Below are 6505 nucleotides of genomic sequence, written 5' to 3'. Positions count from 1 at the left end.
TTTAGTCTTTTAGACAGCTACCCAATGGAACACGCTGGTTGGCCACCTGCTCTGGGATTAAAGAGACCCCTGCCAGTTTGGTTCGGTAGGAGAGCTATGGGGTACTAAACATCCTAATGCAACCTTCCAGACTGAAGTCAACAATCAAGCAGGACAGTGGAGGTTGAGATCCTTATTGCAGAGAATACAAATTGACAGTCACAGATTTATGGGTACTCAAAATTCACATCTTAATTCATTTAATATTTTTACCAGGTAGTTATATGGATCTGATCACAGGGAGTATGGTACAAGTTCTCACTGGTGCTGACATGAAGTAACAGTTGGAATTTCATTGATGTCATGGAACTCTAATTTCCATTGTAGTAGGCCCATCCCTGGAAATAGATGCACTTTGGCCATCTTGTAGTGGGTCTTTCAGAGGTAGTTGGTGTTAGTGGGATGGCAAGGCTACCAAACCAATTTTAAGCCAGTTGATGCCTCGAAGTCAATTTTAAAAAAAACTTGTTTAAAAATAATTGATAGAACCCATAACTTTCATGTAGCAACTTTTAGCACTGGAAACCTAAAGCTGGATAATGAATCAGTAACATCAAGCAAGCAATTTAAAGTATTAATGACACTCAATCACGTGTTTCTAAATCGGGCATCAGTCAGGATCGGCTAACTGGTTTCCATTTAACTTGGGTGATAGCCAAATCCCATTCAGCACCAGTGGTACAAATAAGGTCATTGGTCTTCTAATATATTTCAATGTTCATTCTGTACTGTATACCAAATATTCTTCTTTCTTTACCCTCTACTCACTTTCAGCATTGTACAACACAGTGGGACAGCTAGCGTTGATACCTCATAGCTCCAGCAACCTGTGTGGCATTTTCTGTGTGTAGAGTTTGCACATTCTCCTGTGACTGCATCAGTTTCTTCCAGGTGCTCCGTTTTCTTCCTGGGTCCCAGAGTCGTGTTGGTAGGTGAATTGACTACTGCAGATTGTCCACAGAGCATAGGTGAGTGGTAGAACCTGGGGGCAGTTGATGGGCACGTGGAGAATAAAATAGGATTAGTGTAAATGAGTGCCAAGAGTTTGTTACAGACTTGGACCTGCATCAGTGCTGTATGACTAACGCTGTTAAAACAAACTCAGCATTTTAAACTCTTGCACAAAAAATTAACTGCTGGAAGAAGTCAGGTCAAGCAGCATCTGTGGAGGCAAAGAGATAGTTGATGTTTCAGGTTGACACCCTGAATCAGAACAGGGTGTAGAGGGAAGGTGGCCAGTATATGGAGGTGAGAGGGAGGGGTGAGAGAGGCCGGTAGATGAGAGGCGAAACCAGACACCAGGAGGGGAAGGGGACAAGAAAGGTGAACTAAGGGAGTAGATATGTGGGTGAGAGGCAGATGGAACCAAGTGGGGAGAGTTTGCATTTTGCCTCATTGTGACCTTCACCACCAGGTAGAGAAGAATCAGTGTGTGGAAAGTAATGGCAACTTTCCATTGCATGCTGTTATATTTCAAAGCCCCGACTTTGCTGTGAAATATACAATGCACGTTGAGAACCGCTGCAGATTATCTAGCCCTTGGCCTTGTACGAATGAGCTTGCTGACAATGTCCCATGTTGACTTGCTGGACTTCTGCTGGAAATACTCATTAAGCTTACCACAGAAAGCTAAGGCTGTTATTTCTTTAAAAATGAGGTGATTCATCACCTGCAATGGCCCTTTGGGGGAAGAGGCTAGACCCTTTAAATTCTTGAAGTTAGAATTGAAGTTATTACTGGTACAGCTGATTTAGTTTGTCTTTGCCAGTCTTTCTGCTGGGTTCAAAGATTCGCCAAACACATTTGCATCCAAGAAATCAGCATAAGATGAAGAAGCAACAAACACAAGATGCTAGAATTATAGAATGTAAATTCAATTGCATAGCATACATACTTATGATATGGATTTTCATTTGGAATTCCTAATGAGAACATTAAAGCCTACCTCACACCATGTTTAAGATTGAACAGCATAGTTTGCCTGAGTGATGACATCAGTCCTTATGCAATGCTTATTTGATTCCTACCACACTTAATTGCAGCATCTTACTTTACATTGCATGGGCCACACACAGGATATCACATCAGAACGGCAGGCAGAAGCCCTGCAGTTATGCTATTTAAGCACTGACAAACCTACAAGTCATGGGGTTGGAGAAGATGGTGTAGTTTATTGAGTTGCAATTTGGAAATGCCACCTTCAGAGTTAATATTTCCACTTCAAGGTGAAGGCTTCTGCTCCAGTTTGGTTAAACTCAAGGGGAGACCTTGCACGGCCTGGGGTACAACCTAAGGCAGGAGCGAAAGCCCAAGAAATCTTTTGACGGGAGCAGAAGCCCAAGAAATATTTGACTGAAGAGGGCAAGGAAACACCCATCTTACAAATGACTCACGGAACAGTTTCCTTTCCTCAGAACTGGAGCAGTCACTCACCAAACATGGACCCAGTTTCTGGCAATGCCTTTCAGCTTTCAGGACATTTCAGACAGTAGCTATCAATAAAACATTACTGTTGCTTACTCTCCCTAATACAACAATCTGCTACCACCACCATCCCCCCTCCACCCCCACCCAAGGACAAGGCATCAGCTATAGTAATCTGCATTAGGAAAGATTGCTGGTGTGGTGTGACACCCTAAAAATTACTGAGGACTGCAACCCAGAAGCAGAATGGTAGCAGTATCAACAAAGCTGACCCTTTACAGCTGAACAAGCTTCTACAATGGGAAGGGGAGAAAAGATACAATGACATATCCACTGCCTTTATATAAACAAAATCCTCATGCAATCAACAAAAATAATGATTCTTTAGGATTGGAGCGATTTTCTTCATCCAGTGATGGTGAAACGAATCCCAAAAAGCGAAGCAGAGGAAGACCAGGAGGTTCTGGCCTGGGTCAAATCAATTTCTTAACCAAGCTAAAAAGAGTGCAGAAGAAATCTGAAACAGATCAGAAACAGGCCATTGTGTGAAAAATAAGAGGCTACCCTGGGATAGAGATAAAAATAACAAGAAAAAATAAAACATGTAGGGCAGAATGAAGTTCTGAGGGGAGGGAGTGATGGGAGCAGCAGTAGGTGGGGAGGGCAGCGAGGGGAGTTTGCAAAGATAGTAACTGTACAATATTGCTTTTATCTGTTGCACTCTCATTTTCTTGCTGTATGTGCAGTGCATGTAAATCTAAGTGTAATTTACATAACAGCTGTCCACAGTATGACATATATAAAAAAAATGCATTCATCAGTAAGGAATTCACTTGTACTGGTCAGAGGTAAAGCATTTTTCACATTCTAACAACTTATGTTCCAGCAGAGAAACTTACAAATTATTCCCAGTGTCAGATTTAGAGGTTTCTAGTACTTTTTACATAATTAAAAGATTATAGCAGAACAATCCTTACACCATGTCAATTATAACTTGCTCCTTGGAGAACATACAAATGCCACAAATTGACGCTAATACACAAAGAGGAAACAATGAGCAGCATAGTGCCACAGCTGCTACCTCTCAGCTCCAGCAACCCTGGTTCAACCCTCACCTCTGGTGCTGTGTGGAGTTTGAACTTAGTGACTGAGAGTTTCCTCCAGGTGCTGATTTACTCTCACATCCAAAATTAGTGTGGGTTGTTAGGTTAATTGGCTATTGCAAGTTGCCTCTCATGAGCAGGTGAGTGGTAGAAGCTTTTGTGGGGTGGGGTGGGGTGGGGTGGGGAAGAGGTAGAAGAGGGGAATTGATGGGATACATGAGGAAAATGAGATGGAATTGGTGTAAATAGGTGTTTGATGGTTGGCACAGACTCAGTGAGCTGAAGGGCTCATTTTCATGCTGTACGACTCTGACAACTTTAATTTGCAGAGTAGCATATAGACTCTGCATGCAAATATTTATTCAAGGTCATGGTAATTTTCTTCCCATATAACCTTGTGAAAGATACCCAAATAGTTTTAGCAGTAAGGAGCAGCATTTGAAGTGGCAAAATAATGAAGCATCTATCCACAATCACTGTAATTCTCAGTACGATTCAGTCAGAGCCCAGTACAAATGGCATGAGCAGAGTCAAACTTCAGTGGGTATCTGTAATGTAATTGCATATGTTCGCTAGATGTTTTATCTTTTAAAAAGTGAATGGATAAATGCTCAATTTGTAGAACAGTACTTTCCTGGGCACACCTCTTATATACATTAGTGTTTTGAGTACAAAAAAAAAATCACTAAATAGCAGTAACAATGTGAAGTAATTGTTCATACAATACCAAAAAAACAAGGACCTCAAGGATCCATTTCCTCAAAGACAGCATGTGCAAATTTCAATTCCATTGCTTGTTTTTGTTCTGATTTGCATTGAATGCAATTTATATTCACTTCAGACTCAGGCACAAAATAATTTTCCTTTCACCATGCAAAAGATGTGTTTTATCTGCCTGATAATATTTCAATGATATTCAAATATGCCTCAGGTGATTTCTCTAGCAGAAAGAAATCAAATTAAAATGGTCTGTGAATTTCTGCTTACAAAGAGTAGCAGCAATATTTACTACACAAATGCACTCTCTCCAGTACAACTCTTGCAAGATAACAAGATACAGTTCCAGCAATTGTCCACCTCTAACTCACTTGGTTTTTCTAGTTAGCTGAAAGATACACATCAGCAGGAAAAATTGCATCTTATAAACCCACAAGGACCAGCCTAAAAATTTCCAAGTTTGTTAGGACATTAAAGTTTTGGTGCATGTATTCACATTTTTTAAACTCTTGTCACTGACATTTGAAGTATGACATGCACTCTTCATGTTGTTAGGTTCTAAGAATATTTTTTAAATCAACAGAAATATTTCACCATAATTATATGCAAAACACAAACCTATGTGGTCTAATGCGATTTCAATGGCTGTCGTTACAAACCAGAAGCATAGCAAATCGGCAACAACCTATTAACCTTCTTCACCAATCCCAGTCCTGTAGCACTCACCAAATTCACTCACAGAAACTCATTTAGAGAACTGTAGAACTAGAACACCTTCCACTTCCCTGTAACAGCAGCACCAACCAAATTATTTAGCAAGATGGGAGGAGAGCAAAAAGACACTTCGTCTGCTTTAAACCATATGGAACTCATGTTAATTTGTTGCGAAAAAATGTACTTATCAACTTCCTTTATGGTACTGGGCAACTGGGGCAAATTTTTCAAAAATTAAACATCAGCACCCATGTAAAATATATGAACTACAATAAATGATTTCCTCGCAGCAGAACAGCACAGAGAAAGTGTGTTATAACCAACAGATTGATCAATCAAAATGATCATCTGCCTTTAGGAGGCAGCCATGGCTTAATTGATAGCACATTTGCCCAAGTCAGAAGGTTGTGGGTTCAAATACAATTCCAGAAATTTAGGCATTAAAAAAAATCAAATCAAGGAGTGGAGAATTATTTCTCATGACCCGGCCAATAATGATCTCTCACTCAGTATCATCCAAACAAAAAGTCAGTTTGTGGGAGCACAAATTGGTTATGGCTTTTGTTTTTCATTAATCTTTAGAACTAAGCCCATCTTCCTTCATTCTATTTTCATAGATGGTTACCATTGGGTATACTTAACAATCAGAATTTTCCAAAAGCAAATCCTTTATGCATGAAGTTACCGCTTTCCAGACAAGTTTCCTACTTGCACCTCATTGTTTTCCTTGATGGAAAAAAAAACACAAAAATAAGCGAGATGGGTAATGGGAAGCTGCAGGAATTGAGTCTCACTCATTTACTGCTCTCACTTAAACCTTGAATTCAGGTTGTCAGTCTCTCAGAATGCATTCCTGCACACTAATGCAAACCTCTCTCTCCCCTCAATACTTAGTCACAGCAAATTTTTGATCCCTATTCCTCAAAAACTAAAATGTTCATGCAGGAGATCACACTCAAATATGCATCATGTTCAAAATTTCAAGATCAGTTTGGATAAGGATGATCAAATATTGGGTAGTGAGAAGCAAGTCATCTGTATTATTTTGCTTCAGCTAAGGATTCAAAAGCTGAGCTTCAATTTCATGACTTTTCATTTAAAATATCTTGGCTATATTTTGAAATACATGAAAGTTTAATTTAGCTAGTTCTGCAACATCCACAGAAGTTGAATAAATGTTGTAATTCTCATTTGGGCTTTTATAATCACAATATCATCCAATAAAAAATACAAGTAAGTGCCACATAATTTCAAGTACTTCTATGAAGAAAAATATCACAAACCTTGGTTATGAGCTCAACTCCAACATATTTCATGGAATTTCAATCAACTTTTTCAAAGACACAATCTGACACTGGTGCTTCAAAAATATTTGTATTCTTAGTTGTTAATAAATTGCTGAACACAGTTTTCTTTGTAAACCCGAATACATAACTTTTAATCAACATATTTGGGATATCATTTACTTTCTAATTAACCCTTCCATTTCCTCACCTCTGTCCTGTTAA

Source organism: Pristis pectinata, chromosome 12 (assembly GCF_009764475.1).
Source record: "Pristis pectinata isolate sPriPec2 chromosome 12, sPriPec2.1.pri, whole genome shotgun sequence".
Classification (NCBI taxonomy): Eukaryota; Metazoa; Chordata; class Chondrichthyes; order Rhinopristiformes; family Pristidae; genus Pristis; species Pristis pectinata.
Note: the sequence above shows the minus strand (reverse complement) of the source record.